The sequence below is a fragment of the Corvus moneduloides genome, chromosome 4, assembly GCF_009650955.1.
Source record: "Corvus moneduloides isolate bCorMon1 chromosome 4, bCorMon1.pri, whole genome shotgun sequence".
NCBI classification, from domain to species: domain Eukaryota; kingdom Metazoa; phylum Chordata; class Aves; order Passeriformes; family Corvidae; genus Corvus; species Corvus moneduloides.
The window spans coordinates 39,605,182-39,624,317 of NC_045479.1; the positions used below are offsets into that span (position 1 = coordinate 39,605,182).

At 38.2% G+C, this 19,136-nt stretch overlaps 1 protein-coding gene across 2 annotated transcripts in view; it reads right to left on the bottom strand.

Moving 5' to 3' along the window:
• FRS2 (fibroblast growth factor receptor substrate 2) overlaps window positions 1–18,717 on the bottom strand; it is a 49,919-nt gene extending 31,202 nt beyond the window's left edge. Inside the window, exon 1 of one of the 2 annotated variants that reach the window (XM_032106008.1) lies at window positions 18,603–18,717. The gene's annotated coding sequence lies outside the window, so the exon portion shown is untranslated. Of the gene's footprint in view, window positions 1–6,019; window positions 6,092–18,602 lie in introns of those variants that run through there. The other variant, XM_032106009.1, reaches the window with a different exon arrangement.
• Between the last annotated feature and the right edge of the window lie 419 nt (window positions 18,718–19,136).

Consider the following 19,136-nt stretch of genomic DNA (forward strand, 5'->3'; position numbering starts at 1 on the left):
GAAGGCAATGGAGAATTGCAAGGGGATAAACTGACTTATGTTCCTCTTCCAGCTAATGCATTTCTACCTAAATGTATTTAAATAGCATTTATTGTTACTGAGAAACAAAATACAAACAAAAAATAATAATAAAACCCCATACACACCTGAATTTCAGCTATCTCAGGTTTTCCTTTCTAGAAATATTTTTTCAGTTACCCATCACTTCCAACATCAGCAGGTCACTCGTAACTCATATTTGCTCTGGGTTAAAAATAATCATTATTTTCCTTGCTCAGCTATTTTTTAACCTAGACCAGCTTCCTGATCAGGTTCCCCACATGAACACTCAAACACAAGCCAGGGGCTGGCACTGTTTACACCAACACCACCACAAAGAGAAATGCTCTTTGAAACCCTGCCTACAGATACATCTTTGTAGTTACTCTATTCCATGTTCCAGTTATCAGTCACATCTTACTCTCAGTGAAAAGTCACAGAAAACCTGAAAGGACAGAATAGAGAAGAATTTGGATTTAGGCAGGTTCTTTCTAATAGAACAGTTAAAAGAAATTTATGATTCTGACCCATCCATGGGACTTTTTAGATTTAATTTTAAAGCAGTTATAACAAGCAAAATGGACACCACTCCAATACAACAATTTTCTAGAAGAGTACAGATAGGTTTAGTCAAATAGTTCCATCAGCCAATTTGCTGCTTCAAAGTATTAGAAGTCTGCCCAAAAAGGACAGAAAACCCAGTCATTTACAAATGCTGGAAGTACAGCCCTTTGTGGGTAAAAACTCTGCAGTCTCTAGCAAACCAGCACCACTTGTTTAAAAACATGAAATGTAATATGATATGGCACAAATCCCATTTAAATAACAAGACCATAAAGCTTGCTGGCACTTACTTAGAAAAGAGTGGAAAGAAAACAAAATCTATTCTAATTTGCTCAATTCTAAGAACTAGATTTGTATTTTAAATGTAGTATTTATACATGACTCAATATCTTAAACTAGACTTCAAGTACAGAGGAATTCAAGTTAAAAAACAAATCCAACAGATAACTGACTTACTAAGCCCCTTCTAGATTTACTCTCTAGGTGAAAACTCAAAGCAGTAACATATATAAAGTACTGATTTCCCTTGTTATATTTCTCTACTCCAGCTTATTAGCATTCCTGTAGTGAACTATATATTTTACCAGCTTTTTTTGAAATAAGGGAAATTGCTTCTTACCACTTCTTACCAAACTCCCGTAAAGTAGTTACAGGATCTTCTCACTCCCTATAGCACATTTCAACTGCTCAGCAAAGTCCAAGGAACAATATACAGAAAGTCTAAACGAGCTAAACTGAACTACCACTGTCCACAGAGAGGACTGGCTTTTACTAGTTACCATGACAAAATATAGTAATTTAGAAGTAATTTCTGCTGAACACCCTGCCAGCTGAGACCCATGTGTTTTACTGTGTGAAGAAATGCAGTTATTTTTGAGGTGCTCTCTTGTGTATGAGAGACATGGGATATTACCAGATTCCTGAGCTGTTTTATCCTAAACAAGTTCTAGGATTAGAAGTTACAGTTAATAAATATTTACACACAAAAATTATTGGCTGCATGGAAAAAAAAAGTTTACACTTCAAGATGAGATAAGTTGATAGAATGTTTGAAAATGAAAAAAGCCTTGAAAATCCATTAATTACAAAAACTACCAAATAATTAAACACAGAATAAATACATGGTAATTAATGTCTGCAATAACATTACAAGAATACTGGTGGAGCTTTGATGTCTTGAAGAGCTCCAAGATCAAGGTCAAAAAATTTTCTGGCATACATAATTAGGTAGAAAGTTAACAGCTTGCAATAAATGGGATGTAGTGTCTTATCAGAACACAAATTTAACTGTCTTGAAGTAGTCTTTCAATCATTCTGAATTTAAAAGTGAGGAGAAATCCCAAATAATTTTGCATTTTAATATATTCTGCACATCCTAGGACAACACTAATCTAGGCAGAATGTACCCAAAAGTTCAATTCTTTCGTAGGCAGCAACAAGTATTTAACCTGAAAAGGAAATAAAAAGGTTAAAAGAAAATGGGTGCCTTTTCTACTCCCATAAGCTCATGTTAGTAAGGGCCATGTTTTATGCCAGAGATTTGAACATTATAGCCAGACAGCTTTCAAACAGTTGAAACTGTGAAAGCTCTTTTGACCTTATACTCAAGACTAAAGCTAAACTTTTAAGAGCTTTGAGTTTCTTTCAAATATTCTCTTTCCTAATTTTAAAAAAACCATGTGACATTAAATGTGTCCCAGAAGCATATTTAAGTACATGTGATACAGGAATGAATGGGAGGTAGGGAGAAGGATGTAAAAAAATTCTATAAACAGAAGAAATTCATTTGTATTCTACTCAATATAATTTTCCTTATAAGAAGTACCTGTGTACTTTAACCACAGTGTTTGATTTTAGTTACATAAAGGGAGTAACTTTAGATGACTGTACAACTTTAAAAAAAAAAAAAAAAAGGCCAAACAGAATATTGAATATTGGTAATCAAAACAGTTGTGTAAAACTCACTAAAGATTAAGTTGGGCTGCTCCAAAAATCTTTACACTTCCAACCTCTGCTTGCTTGCCTGAAAAAAAACCCGAAACTAATTTCTTACCACTGTTGTGAAATCACAGGGAAGTCCAAATGACTCAATACTAATATGCACATACCTATGTCCTACTCCACTTGTTCTTCTTTATATGTTGACATTGAAGCCCAAAATTGCCAAAAATAATTATTTTTAAAAACTGTCATTTTCTCTACTGCAATTATGTCTACTAGAACTGACATAGTAAGAGGTAAGAGGTAATAAAAAAGCCATCTCTTTCAAAACCAAGCCTATGTTTCTGAGATAATACAAGGTCAGTATATAACAAGGATGTATCGTTTCCTCACACGTATAGAAAACAGCTGTATGTTTATCAAGTAGTGTGAAGCCTTCCTTTTGTGAATTAAAGAGTCATTGTGAAGTGGGATATTTTAAATTAACTGCTTTTCTTTCTCAGAATGCTATTTTGTGTTCCCCTCAGTTGATCTAAAGGTGACAGCAGCTGAAAGACATGATCTTTCCTGCTCTGGCCATGTTCTAATTAGCCACACAAGCTTCAAGCCCAACTACTGCACTGGTCTTGCAGATCAAATGACCACACCATGATCAGTGCCAACAAAAGGAAAGCTGGACCATGATGCCTTGGGAGAAATCAGACCCTCCTTTTTTCACAGCAGGTCACATTTCAATGATCTTAAAGCTGTCATGAAAATAAAGCTTCATTAATATCTAAGATGATACTACAGGAGTTTGCTAAAATAAATTAACCTGTGTATCACTTCTACAGAACCCTATAGAAAATCTAATGGAAAAGAAACCAATCTGTAGACTCTGAAACTGCTTTCTTTTAACATACTTTATGCAAAGCTAAGTTAATATAAAGATGAAGTTATGTGCAAAGTGTAAATCTGTTTAAAAGTTGGGAAGAGTTTTATACATACAAAGTACAGTATTTAAGTTGCAACATCAAAAATTGTATTGATAAGACTTATTAAATCTAGACTTATACATGCAGCTTCTTGGCATTCTACAACTTCAACAGTGCTATTTCTAACTTCCATTTCCACTGCAGTGTTAAAAATTCTGCACAAATACAGCTTCAAAAATTCCTAAATATTTAGGAACAGGATCAGTGACAACTTAGCCAGTACAGATTTTGTTTTCTTACAGAAGTGCACTTAATTTTGCATTTTGTTTAAAATAAGAACACAAAACCTCATTTAAGTGTACAAGGTAAGATTAAGCTCCTGACAGTTAAGCTGTTTCAGCTGACTGACAGAAGTCATTCCCATCATTTTTCAAAAAGTCAACTACAGATACCAAGCATCCTTACAAACTCCAGCTCAAACATTATCCAACCCAGTTTTAAATTATACTTTACATAAACACTCAGCATGAAACTTTTGGAAGTTTGTCATTTGCTAAACCTGATCACTAAAGTATTCAGTAAGTACAGCTACAAACTGAAAGGTTTTTGTCCTCCCATCTGCAAAAGATAAATAGGAGAAAAATTAATTCAGAGCAAGAACATAAACTTTAAGCCTTCACATTAAGTAGCACATTTCACATCTGATTTCTAATGACAGTGCAAGATAAATTACTTGCTTTCACCTTACACTTACTGTCCTAGTTTACTGAATACCATTTTAAAAACTTACTACACTACTTAGCTTTTAACTTTGAAGTTAAAAGGATATCTTTGAAATGATAAGTACGTATTGTCTGAAAATATTTTGGCACTGGCACAGAATCTGCAAAGAATAGCCCAAGCTTTAACTTAATTATCCTTTTACAAGAACTGTGGTTTGAGAAAATACAACAACTTCATAAACATAATAATCACTAAGAGTAATTGCCTTTGGCAGTAATATCCCAAAGCAAGTTTGGATATCCAAGATAAACCATGACTCCTATTCTTTCTCTCTGTACTTCTCAGTTATTATAAAAATTCAAAAGCAAATGAAAATGGTGTGTCTAACACTGTACAAGCAAACAAAAGTTTCTGTCAAAGCAACATATTACCATCAATAAATAATGAAATCAGTCAACAAGACTATGTTACAGAAACTGCAACCCAACAATAAAATCTGCAAAAGTTACATTATTTTCTAGAACAGGAATAGAAAGGAACTGACGAAAGTTTAGATGCAGTTACAGAAGCAGTGTGAAATAATCATTATGTTACTTATAGGGCACTTTAATCGCAGATACACTATCCACTTACTGCAACCCCTTTGTATATACTTGAAGACACCCAGAAGCACAGAAGCCACTTATCCCTACCTAAAAATATCGCAGATATTTTGAAAGTAATTTAGAACGAAGAAACATGATAATTAGCTAATGTTAAGACAGTAAAACACCATAATTCAAACTCTATATGTAATACGCAAGATTAGGATAAATTCAGTCAAGCACACAAAATTCAAAATATTCCCAAAATCAAGCTTCTTCCTAATTGATTCCAAGTCCCCTTTCTTTATCAGTTCCCATACAATTCCCTGTGTTAATTCACTGCCTTACCTTATCTTGCCCAGCTCCTACAACTTCTGTTTTAACCCACCAACCTTTAGGCTGCTCAACTATGTGAAACACTGCAAGTTTTCACAAGTCCAGTTCTACATCTGAATTGGATGAATTCTCTCTAACAGCTGATCATTAAAATAAGCAAATTATTAGTGTGCTTGTAAACACGTGCTTTGATACTGTTGTACAACTCCAAGTAAATTATTTAACTCTGAACATTTATAATATTAGTAAACTAACATCCCTATACTCCTTCATAAATTCCAACCCATTTATGTTGACTATCTGAATATGCAGATCAATTTCTGTACGTTACCCCCTAAAGTTTACAGCAGGAGAAAACTGCTGGGTTTGATTGGAAGTCAATACTGTTTAACAAGGAGGACTTTTAACATTATTTCAGTCAACCTATATACACCTTTAACATCTCAAGTGAGAGGGAAGCAAAGTGTAGTGCAGAAGGGAAAACAAGCAGTTAGAAAACTTTTAAATAATACATGATAGAACCACAGCAAGATTATATTCATACCTTGCTTCTGCTGTGCCAGCAAGTAAAAGCCTGTGGTATGATGCAAGGAGGGCTGCTGTCAAGTTCTGAAACCTGCCAGTGCTGCAGGCTGATACAAATTCTCCTACTGCAGCCAAGACTTTCACAGGCAGCCCTACCACACCTTCAAACAGGACCATGAGCATGTTAACTTTGCCCTTTCCAATAGCCCCACACAGCAGCAGCATGAACCAATTAGCCCCAGTGGTGTAGTATTTATATTATTCAACCTAAATTGCATTAATTCTTGACAGCTGAGGCAATACGTTTTCTCTATTATATTCACTGAACTATGACCAAACTGGAGAGAACTAATTTGTATGGGTATGTTAATTTTGGCCATTTTTGTAACTTACTGTGTATTGAAGCAAGAGCTGAGTTCTTTAACCTCCAGCACACCTAGGCTTCCTTGATGGTCATCAGATAGCCTAAGGAACAAGAAGCAATCATAGAATCCTATGAACTCAGTCTGCTACTTGTGTGGTACTGTACATGACACGTACATTTGAGAGTTTCCCTAGGGAATCTTCTAAAGTGGACACTTTTCAGAAGACTCATGACATTTGTGTTTAAAATCTCTGCCAAGTCACTACTATAGACTTACGCCATCAGTCGTGAAGTTTAATCTGAGTTGAAGCACATCTAGTAGCTTTGTTAAAAAAAGTACTAAAATAGATTTATAAATCATGCTTAAAATCTGTATGAAAAGCTGCAAGGCACCACAAAACCCACTAGTACAATTCAGTACATCAGGCACAGGTCTAATGTGTGCCTGTGAATGCACACACTTCATAGAGAAGCATTTACAGTTTTCTTGGAAATAAAACGAAATTCTGGGAAGCAGCAACCACCATCCCCAAGAAACCAGCTGATAAATTCAATGTACTCACTAGGTGCCAGCCCCCAAAAAAATCTCCACCTTATTCAGAGGACAAACACTGAGCCACTCACAAATCAACTGCTAAATTGCTGCATCGTACGTGGCCTTTTGAAGCAAACCAACAAAAACACACCATAAGGCATACTGTAAACCTATTCACAGATAGTTTAATCATGCATGTACAAGACAATTGCAAAACAAACTACAGAAAAAAGTGCACTACCTGCCCCAAGATATGCCGTCACTATTTCTGACTTAGAAAATCCAAACCTACTGACATCCAGTTTAACTGTTAACACTTCACCCAAGTGTACAGGAGCCGGGCCGAATTGTGCTGTTCAAACATACTAAAAATAAAGTTAGAGGAAGTGGGAATGATCTACTCACTGTGCATCTGCACCAGCACAAAACTTTCAAGTGTTGGTAATAAAGTGTTTCTATAAAAATATTTTTTTTTAAAAAGTAAAAGTCCCTGGTCCCACATTACACAATATTTAGCAAAGAAAAAAGGAAATTCAGCTTCTAGATTTCTAAGACTTTTGCCAAATTTCCATTTAATAATGGTTTTACTCTCACCACTAGCATAAGCATAATATATTCACAAATACAGATCTGAAGCCCAAAGAAATCCTTGTTATTAGGGTTAGCCTATCAGTAACTTGGCAAATAGCTTTTAACATACAAAATTTAACATCGAACACTTTGGTTACAATTTTTGGTGACAATTTCAGTTGCATTTTAGTCACAACTCTAGACTTGTACTTCAAAGACAACACTCCCTTATTCTTTCTAGTTTTACATTCTTCTTACACGTCCCTATGTAGTTACAAAATTTCCTACAAGTACCCACTTCAAAACAGTTCACTCACAGTGAAACGTAATCAATGACACCTTTTGATGACTTCAGTGGGAGTTTGGTATTGGAATTAATTCACAGAAACCCTCTGCAATGAATGTAAACCAAGATCCCTCACAAACCACTGTCAGACCACAATTATTTACTGTTCGAAGTACCACGTAAAACATTTCTACTGTTCACCACTGCTAGACTTTATTATTCCATCAGCAGAAGTATTCTTCTGTGATACTTCCCTGTTTGGTTTGAAGTCAAGACTATAGAAGGTACATTTCCCTGGTACAGCACACTCAAGAAATAGTATTTCATACAGAACAAACCTAAAGTGTAACTACTTTAAAAGCTCAGCAATACAGCATGATAGGACACTACTGATAAGAATCTAGTGCACCCTCCTTAATGTACTGCTCACTTTAGAAGTCAGCATCAGCATCAATGAAATAGTACCACTGCAACCAGTCATAATCAATTCAAGAGCATTCTGACATATCACATAACAACTGATTAATATCTCTACTTACCAGCATAAAGTATCTTCTGGTAGTCAACAGTTAATCATTTATTTAGAGCTTTCCCCAGAGTACACCACTTATCATTAAGTACTGTAGTCTGTCCTCAAGGCCTCACATGAACAGGTTTCTTCTCTTCGGACATCATCCTACTCTGAACTTCAAAGAAAACATCCTTGCTATGGAGAGCTTATAACCAGTAATGCTAAACTGATGTGGTAACGGCACAATCGAAACTTCAGAAGAGTAGTTTTCATTTGACACTATTGACAATGTTAAACTGCTTTTCACTTTGACATGAAACTATTTTAAAACCACACCATTTACAATTAGTAAGTTACACCCATTTAACAAATAAAATTCTATATTACAGCTGACATAAGAAATACAAACTCTTCAAGAGAAGTAAATTTAAATTTAGCAGACATAAATGAAGTTGTGCTCTATAGGACTAGTTAATAGGGACTTAACAGAATAACGAACTCTGAAGCTGAAAGAAATAAATATTTATTAAGCAAATGTACTGACACTTAGGGACTAAAATCATCATAAAAGAAAACACATTTGTGAAAGTCAGATGATTCACATAACACTGTAGACAGAGAAAATCCAAGACAAATAACTTGAACTTCAGATTTTAAAAAGCACTTTGTTGCACTTTACTGGTAGAAATATTTCAAGACCCTAAGTGGCCACGAGTATCTTAAAATAAGAGTCATAGTGTACATTTAAACCCAAAGAGTCCTACAGAAACTACAAGCTTATCTAAGTTTCTGGTATATGTTGTACCTCTGAGAGACAACACACATTTCTCTAGAACTAAAGAGCCACAGGACAAGCTGGAAATACTCTCCCCAACCTCTGTTATCAGGAAAAGTTTTGGAACTTAGGGAGAGAGGATATAAGTACTGTATAAGAAAGGTTCACCACTCTACTAAAAAAAAGGAGGAGGGAAGAAAATATTTTAAAAAATAGTTTGTCTGAGGTCTATGTAGCACCTTCCCTTTTTCCTTTCCTGTACACCTACTTTTCTACTCCAGCAATTTTTAGGAATGGAGCAGTCTCTGGAGTAGCAGGACTGATAAACTGGCAGGTATTACTCAGAATTTCTCAAACTATACGGACAATAATATTGTTAATATAATACTAAATAAATACCACAAAGTTCAAGCTTAGAGAACAATTGATTTGATTGGATTTAATATTAGCTTGTTCATTACTTTTTAAGATCTAACAAGTCTTAACTAAATGCCTTTTAATAACAAAGATTAACATAATGGTATGCTTCCTACCAAACTTGCAAGAGCAGAGGAAGCTCTTTCAGGAACTGAATACCATCACCTAAAACCTGTACAGCAAATGAAGAAAGAGATAGCTATCAGAGAGAAAAGAAGGCAAGCATTTGCATTCACACTCACGCTGAGATCTGAATATTTGCCAATCAAATGCTTCTTGGAATGCTAAAGTAGGAGACAATTATTTAAGAATTTAAGACTACCTCCAGTCTAGCTGCACAAATATATAAGCTGCACACTGTATAATCTGACAGGAAACATCCAGCTTGCTTTAGTATTAGCATTGGTACAACTACAAGAATTAATACTCTAACTACCACTGCTCTAGTCCTTTTACATTTATGGCAATACAAATTGATGAGCAACACAAACACTGCATTCTCAATTTCAAGCTATGAAAGTCTACTCAGCAGATTTTAAGAGAAGAAAACATAAGGCAGCTGCCATGACACAGAAGAGATTCACAATGATTTAACCATACTATCCTAGAACATGCCTAAGACACATACAGCTAGCTATATGTTAAAATCTATTATTTTATCTATTATAACTAGTTTACTTTTTCATTATATTACCAGCCAAAAAAACTCAAATTACAAGTAACCACAGCAGTTTACCTTTCTCCAAAATAAAACCCATAAAAATCACAAACAAAATGCAAAACACAAGCCACAGAAACCTTGGGACCCAAAGCTTTATGAAACATGAAAAAAAAAATATTTAAGAGTCACTTGGCTTTCCTTAATAACAACAAAAAAAAAAGTATTACCTCTGTTAATATCAGTATTAGTTCTGCAATAAGTCAACTTTATGACATAGCACTTAATACTACTTTGATTGCTAGTTTAATTCAATTCTTATATCATTTCAATAAAAGCTGCAGATTACATCTGCCTCACCAAAGAAACCTGCCAAGTGCAGAAACCAGTATTTACTAACTGAAATCACATATGATACTAAAAGTCCGCAAAATATGACACTGTATTCACATAACAGATTTTAAAGCATGCCATTGGCGCACTTTACTCCAAAGTAAATCACTGGAAAAATAAATCAGATTTCGAAGATATACAGCAACATACATTTCACAAGTACCTATAAGAAAAGATTCAAAGGTAACATGTATCCCTGTCTGCTTATGTAGTTTAAATCATAATTATCTGTATAAGCAAAGAGACAACAGGATACTCTAATACCCAAGAAGAAAGGTCAGAGGTGCAGTCATTTTCTCCTGTAATAGTATTAACATACATAACCTAAAATTATTCTCAGAAGTTTTGTAAATCAAAGTAAAGAATATGACATGAAACATAAGTAAAGACATACAAGGGGGGGAGAAAAAAAGACAAATTCAAGTGCCAAAAGTAGCAAGGAAAACAGACTATGATGCAGAAATATGAGACACCGGTCTTTGAATTCAAAGACAATAAGCGAGCTTTAACTTGATGAGGAAAGAGTAGTCAGACTACTGAAAAATCGTAGCAGCTGTATTTTGAACAGATTGCAGAGATAGGAATATCAGCAGAGGGAGAAGGTACTTGAAGTACTCCAGATGACAGATACAGAAACTACATTTGCAAAGCCAGAAAAAGTGGTCTTGAAAATGTCATTTGGACAAGGAAGGAGTATATGAATAAAACATGACTGTGGATTCAAGGAGAAGAAGAAAAAGAAAGGGCTACTCCCAAACAAGTGCCCTCCCTGGGTGAGGGAGGATTATACCACTGTCAGCAGCATTACAAATGGCAAGCAAATGAGTTAAGTTTGAGAGAGAAGACCAAGTGCTCTGAAACATTCCAAATGTTTTTGATGATAAAAAAAAAATTAAAGGAACTGCAAGACTGAATAAAGGCACACAAAGAGCCATGAAACTTTACAAAGAAATACGGCAACCTACATATAGGACATGCAGAGATTTCTATGAACGTTGCACACCTTGGGATTAGCGGGAAGAGGGTACAGAAGTGGGAAGATGCTTGCAGCAAGTAGTACCACAAAGGCAGGAGAGGGTCAAGACTGTGACAGCCAGGCAAGTTTCCCTACATCATACGTCCTCTCATTCCCACAAACCTAAAGCAGTTTAGTTATGTGTTTTATAAAAAGCCCAACTACACTTTGAAAATTTAAATAATTTTTTAATTGTATTATTGTACCACCACTGTATTGTGACAGATGCACAACAGCAAATACTTTCAATTACAATTATTGCAGCAATTTAGAAGAGCATATTTTATTTAAACTAAAATTTGTATTCTAACTACATGATTCAATCAGTGTGGAGTTACTGAAAAACACAGACAGCTAGAAAGAAAGTATTCTAATACCCTCTACTTGTAATGATTGCCTGAAAAGGCTAAACTTGTTGAGTGACATCAAGGGGAAAGAAAAGTCCCCTTGGGTTTCAGTAAGATTTTTCTAAAAGAAAAATAACAACTGTGCTTTAAAGGAGTTATTCAAAGAGACTAAAAAAAAAGAACAAGCCCTACAACAAATGCTAAGATGTCAGAAGAATCTTAACATACTTCCCCGAAGAAGTAGCCCTCCCTGTGTTTGCTTGGTATCTTAATTTGCCTTTGGTTTCAAAACCGTAGGCTTGCCAAGAGCTATTCCTTTCAAAACCTCAGGAATTCCATTACTAGTTTTAAGCTAAATTAAAGGAAAATAGAAGCATTCAACGCATGGCAAAAGTATGCACAAAGTGTTTGTTGATGCTCATAAATAGACTGAAAAATTTAGCCATGTCTGAAGGATAACGGCTGCACAGTCAACTCAGTTTTGCTCTGCTGTGCTGCTAAGCAAAAAGCTACTGCTGTCAGTTCAGAAAAGCTCAGCATAAGATTGATACATTGCTACAAAGATCGAACACAGCACTAGATCGTTCATTTCTCAATGCAAGTTTATATTTAAACTAAAGTTTGCATTTCTGCAGGAGAAAAAGAGGAAATAGAGTTCCCTCTTTAACTGCTTCAACATCTCCATCAGGGAAAAATGTCTCACTGTCCTAAAGCATGGCAAAACCAGTCAACTCTTGCCCCTGTCAAACATCTTGCAAGTAATGAAATAAAGACATTTCATCTCAGAAATTCGCCTAGCACTGTGCTGATGAATATCTTTCCAATGTTCACACAATTGTGTCTCTTCCAAATCATGTTATTTTATGATTCTCAGCAAGCAGTATTACTACAATCACCTCTGCCCACTAAATAACAGTAAGAATGAAATGCCCCCACCTGCATATTGTGCCAGGTGTCATACTATAACACAAGGTAACATCCCTGTGCAAAGCATTTAAGAAAATCTTCGTGAAAGACAAATGCTTCATCTGCATCAAGGTGTGCAACCCCAGCAGATAAGAACTACTATGCAGATTAACTTCTTTGGCAGCAGCGACAGGAGAACAGTGAAAATATCAACACACTATTTTAAACTGCCGCTCTCATGAGAGATCAAAGATCTGTATCTTGCATTAGAAACACGGGAGTCCAGGCATAAGGGATAGAGAGTTTTTTTACCCTTGGAAAAGCAGGAAATTAAAGCAACTTTTCATCATTGAGTCAGCAGCACCCAGTAGGGATCAGGGGCTTACAGTAACCAGCCACTGTGTGGATGACAGCAGTGGCATCTCAACCCTGCCAGGACCAAAATCACTATGACGAAAAGCCAAGGAAAAGAGTCAGTTCTTCAGACTTAAAACATGAGGTCTCCAGTCTATCCTGACTTGGGCATACATACAGGAAAACTATCACTATCTAATATGCCAACTGCCCTACAGTACTTGATATTTGCTACAAGCAAGACAATTAATACAGTATTTCTGAACTAGATTTTTCTCAACAGAAAAGTAACAAACACATGTACAAGAAAAAGCTGAATAGTAAGATATACTTGAGTGCCTTTTCCATAAGATACACATCTATCATAAATAAAGGAAAAGAGAAATGATAAGCTTAAAACCTACATTTGGGGTATTTTTTAAAATCCTGGTCCAAAAATGTACCAACACAGACGTGTTTCTATCAACAGCCAAAACAGAACCCAAACAGCTGCAAAAACAAAACCAAAACCAAACAACATAATAAAACAAATAAAAACAGTTCTGTGAGAAGAAACAGCAGGTCTAGTAACTGGCTGATTCTAGAGACTGAAGTAAGTAAAGGCCAACCAGCATGGCCAGGTATGATTGCAATGCCATGCAACACAATGATTTTACACTTGCAGTATTTGAGAGGAACACACCACTTAATACAGATACTAGTATTACTTTGTTGACTGAGATTCAAGCAAAAAGGTCAGGGATTACCCTGGACTGCCTGAGAAGTCAGTGACAGATTACATATCACTCCTGTGACAAGGAGCTTCTCATCCCACTACCCCCCATATGGATGTAAAAGCGTTTTAGAAACAGAACAAAATAAAACATGAAATTAAAGTACTCTAAGGCATGAGAAGGAAACAGTCAGTAATCACAATGCCATTTCCACTAATTAGAAAAGAATGCATACAGTCAGTCCCAAGCATGCAATAAGCATGAATTTTTATTGTATAAACATCAGAAATAAGTTATTAGTTCTTTTTATTTAAGCCAAGAGGTAATTATTTCTGTTGTCATTTAAAGCTTGAGGGGAGAACTGAAATTGTGGAGAATCCCATGGTTGCAGGAAGAGGGAACTCAATAAAGAATGAACTAAATTTGCCATCATGATTGTTGCCACCCTGCCAGATGCGGTGAAGATGAAGCTTTGAAAAGTACACTATAGTTGGAGAATACATGGCATACATACACAGACATTTGTATGCACACATACTTATAGAGGAAGCACCACACACCTGTTTATCACCAGCTCAAGTTTAAAAAGAATCGTCACATCTAGCACTGATTACACAGAAGGGCCAACAAGAAAAGATGATCCTTAAGAGCAGAAAACTGAAAGTCTGTTAGAACTGCTGCTCTACAACTCATACACAACAAAAACACCATCTGCATGCCCTACACGAAATTACACATCTCTGGACAACAGTTTTCAGCCAACAGCTCCTCAAACAGTTCTGATAAAAAAACAGTAGCAGACAAAAATAAAACCCATTACATTTTTACAGAAAATGTTACTTAAGAGCTGCAGATAGGTCATCTCTTCCAGCAGCAGCTACTACTCAGTTACTCATCACCACCGAGCAAAGAGGGACTACCACCCATACAGACTTGCAACAGGGTGAATCATGTAAGAGCACACTAAGCCACTATGGGAAAAATTAATCAAGGTAACTGACCAGAAAAGGTAGGCTGAGCTAATACTGTCCATTTAATGGCTGATTATGTCTAAAGCATATAACACTGCATACGGCTTCTCTGGTGGAAAAGATTATTACACGTGGTAATCTATGGCAGAGGAGGAGAGAAAAATGGATGGGGGACACTGTATCTACAATTTTCACAGATCTTAGGGGATAAAAAAAAAGATAAAAATCAATGCCTATTCATATCCTGAGACGTTACCTACAACCTCTGTGATAGGCTGAGTAAGACAGATTTTTGAAAACCACTAACCATTACAGTTACTTAGGAAGAGAAGCCACAGACTGCCTCCCCAGAAACTGTCTGAAGTTATAATGGTATCTTACATCAGCCTCATAATTTTCATAGATTTGTTCTGTCTCTTTATCTACTCATTACTGCAAAATATCCTGCCATTTTCTTAGTGGACACACTGATCACTAACTTTCCTTATTTAAATTTAAAATTCAATATACATGCCAAACAAATTCATTTGTTGCAGTAATGTGATGAACACCAGTTGTATGAAACAACAGGTACCAAATAATTTTTTTTTAATTAGTTACTATACGAAAGGCCAGATTCTTCCCTCAAAATCCCTTCAAAGCACAGAATGAAATCAGACACACACCACCCTGGTTTGAGGGGTCTTAGATGTAAATACCCCCATGAACCATAACCAAACGATGTTTTCAAAGCCTTAATGCCACACCATCTTACCTTCACAGAATTAGGCCAGTATCAAATATACTCTAAGCTGGCATAATGTGTCACTGTCACCAAAAGAAACAGACACACCCTGCTCCCCTTACTGCTTGCTTCCACCCCCATCTCTGAGCCAGCACAAATGTTTGTGCAGCAAACTGATCCAGCTCAAAGCGAACCCTTCCCTGCCTGCCCCTCCCCCAGGTTAGTTCAGTCCTCAGCCCGGCTCACCACACAACCATACAAGTATTTGCCTGCACAAAGGAGGAAGCAGCAGAGCAGAGTGGAAGCAAACAGGACCATGTTTTTCAATGGTGGAGCTGGTCTATGCCAGCTGTATGCCAAGGCAAAGCAAGAGTAGGTCGAAGGCTGGAGTCCTGCAACGTCAACCTCATAGATCCAGGCCTATGGTGTGCCACTCTTACCCTTCCTTTTTGGGATCCCACCCCTTCGCTCACACAGCCACTACTGACAGGTATGCAACTGCCAGGTGAGTTGGTTCAGCGTGCCGAGTCAATTGAAAACTAATTCTACCAAGAAAAAAAAAAAAAAAAAAGTTGCTAATTTTCAGCCAGTATAGGTTCCTGAACCAGTTCCTAGTGCAATCCATACCAGCACAAGGAAGGAAGAGAAGGAAGGATGCTGGGAAGGTGGAAGGTCCAATTTTGATCAGCTTGGGATGCTGTGGAAACACTCAGACACTGCCACATTTTAAATTTCAACTTGCCTGCACAGCTGAAAGTAGCTATTTTAATCAACTTTTTCCTAAGATTAAACCTTATTCCAATCTTTGCAGGAACCTAAGCAGCCATAGTCTACTTGGGCATAAGAAGCAAGAAGTGAGGCCAGTTCACTACATTAACCACTTTCACCCTTCATATTCACTAAAGCAGAGAGCATTAGCTTCTCTAACTCAATGATAGTTTTACCAGATAATTATTTTAAATATCACTGATTAAATCACCTCAGATATTTGCATAAGCAGAATATACATGGAATAAAACCATTGCAGCCATGTTAAGTATTATCTTAACCATCGTTTAGTACTTACAAGGAATTTAAATGGTTCTGGTGATTAAAGTCGTCTAACAAACCTCTCTACTCAGGAGTGAATTTCATCCATTATTCAAAAAGTTGTTTTGCTTAAACTGCATCCCAGTGATCACAGAAATGAACAAAATTAATTTCAATGAGGTCATAATCAGATGCCTAATAAACGCGGATGTAGCCACTTTCTCGTAAGTAGGTACAGACTGTTAGCAATAATCTTTTTAACTTAGAAACAATGGGATTTATTACTGGATTGCTAAATTTAGCAGAGAACTATTTCCACGCAAAGTAAATGTATCTGCTTATGTTCATCCACTTAACAAAAAAAAGAAATATAATCATATCAATTCAAAAGGTAAGACGTATCAACATTACAGTTCAGGAACTGAAGTGCAGAATCAGATGCACGTTTCTGAAAACCAGTCTTCCCAAGTGCCATGTATTATATTTTTCCAGTTAATGAAACCCTCATTTTCTTACAAAGCTAGATTCTTCCACAGACTACCACCTGCCTACAGCAGCATTTTAAGACAATTGATCTTCTCTTTAACAGAAATTTCTTGTATGACAAAAAAGTGCCTGTAAAAATTACACAGAAATGAGAACAGTTTATTTTGACTACATTCACCATCAACACTTGAGACAAAACACTGAACTGGAAAGTGAGCAAAACCCTGAAAAGCCATTTAACCATATATTCATACAACTGCTGGCACACTGTTTCAACAAGCATTTTCAAAGCATTCTTGACATGGAAGTAAATAAACTCAGGGAATCTCAGTCAAGGAATAAAGTTCTTAATTTCTTTCCCTTTATTAGAGTGGAGTTAGCAGTATTTGGACCTGAACTGGTGCTTTATACTGATATAGGTTTCTTTTCAAGCAGGCATAGACAGGTGTGCTGTTCAAATGCACTTGCTAACCAAGGAAAACAGACAATGGATTTCCCTGGCAGTTCTGCTGACTTCAACAGAAAAATCAGGATGCTTATTGGATCTGAACCTGTACATCTTAATACCAAGCCACTTTTAACAGAGCAATAAATCTTTAAAAATTAGGGGGTTTTTTTGCTAAATGCAAATATACTGTAGAACTAGAAGAACAGATTTAATGACAGGTTCATTATATGGAATTACTGCTAACGTTAACACCATTAAAGACTTATTCAGAGAACTTTTTTGCTCATTACACTAAATATCACTTCGTCACTAGGCCTTAGAGTAAAAAAAAAATTTTAAAAGTGGCTATTTAAAAGTCACAAATAAAACACTTGTTAAAAATATTATTGATAACAGACCACAGTTGGCAACTTTTTCAATACTTACTAAAATCTATCCTGATTTCTGCACTATGTCTTCAGTGCAACAACAGTATTGCTTTCAACTCACAGTACAACATTGCTAGTGATTTCTAATCATGATTATGACATCTTATGCAATGACTTTGAACAAGATGCAGTGACCAGTAAGATGCAAAAACATGCATTCTTCTTCAAAAAGATTTCAAGTTTAGATGAGCACCCGAGCCAAATGAGTACTGAGACAACCTTTGACGCCTGTGTGTCTTCACATTAAGAAGACATTTAAGTCTAGAGATATGTCATAGGAAGAGTAGTTTAAAATGAGGAGGAAGTGAGCTAGGGACCGCTTTCATTCATACACACAGCACCCCTTTGAAGAGCCTGGAGGACCCCCTTCCCTTGGCAGGCTCTGTCTGCGGGTCCCAACCCACTGACCCGACAGAGCTCCCAATTAGTCTCAGGGCTCGCACCTCAAAGCCCCCCGAGTTTGCTCAGCGACGTGGAATAGCAAACGCACTTGTCTTGGGAGGCATATGACGGACGCAGCTGACCTGGAGGAAGGCGCAAGCGCTTGACAGGCCACACGAGATGAGACACAACCATCAGACACGCCGAGCACCGAGGAGGCGGGCGGGCGGTCAAGGCAGCCGGGACCGCTCCCCGCGCCAGACCTGCCTCCAGCACAGCCACAGCCCGGACAAATTTATCGCCTCGTCTTTTGTTTTTAAACTCGCACTCCGCTCGTCCACCCCCGCTCCCGGCCCAGCCCCAGCCCCAGACTAAGGCAGCGATCCCCCCTCCGTCCCCGGCCTTCCCCGTCCAGAAACAGCCCCAGGCCGGAGTCCCCCGTGCCCGCGGGGGCGCAGCCGCCACTGAGCTCCCGCGCCCGGACCCACGGGGAAGGAAAAGCAGGTCCTATCGCGGGGCACATCCCAGCCCGGCTCCCACGGGAGGAGGCCAGACAAGGGGGCTGCTCCGGGGCCCGGGAGGCTCCGCTGGGAGGGGGCGGCAGCGAAGCCGGCCAGGCACCCCGCGGGAAAGAGCCGGGGGAGGGGGCGAGGACCAGCACCCACCTGGGCCATGAGCCCCGCGCTGGCCGCCGGGCCGGGCCGCCTGTGACGGGCGAGACGGCGGCCCCGCGTCGGGCCGGGGCACGGCTGCGCCTCCGACCGCGGCAGCGACAGGGCCGCGCTCTGGGACGGACCCTGCCCGGCTCCGCTTCCGGAGCGCGGCGCGATCGCCTTCCGGGGCAGCGCCCGGGGAGCAGCGGGGCGGGCGGGGCGGCGGGGACCCGGCACCGGCGCTGGCACCGCCCGGGCGGCGGGGCGGCCGCGGGGTGACGCCGGAGCTGTGCGGGGGCCGGCGGCGAGGGAGGCGGCCGCGAAGCGTGTCTTACTGGTTCCTCAGGTTAAAAAAAAAAAAAAAAATTAAAACTGTAATTGCGCGCACAGCTCTGGGAAGGATTGGCTCGGTTTGCTGTAACTTTTGTAACACTCGATGTCACGGTGTTACGTTAGATGCTGCCGCGGTGACTTCTCACCTACGGCTGTCGGAGTTGTGCTGCGTTCGTAAGGTTGCATTACACGCGACTGAACACAAAGGCAGGG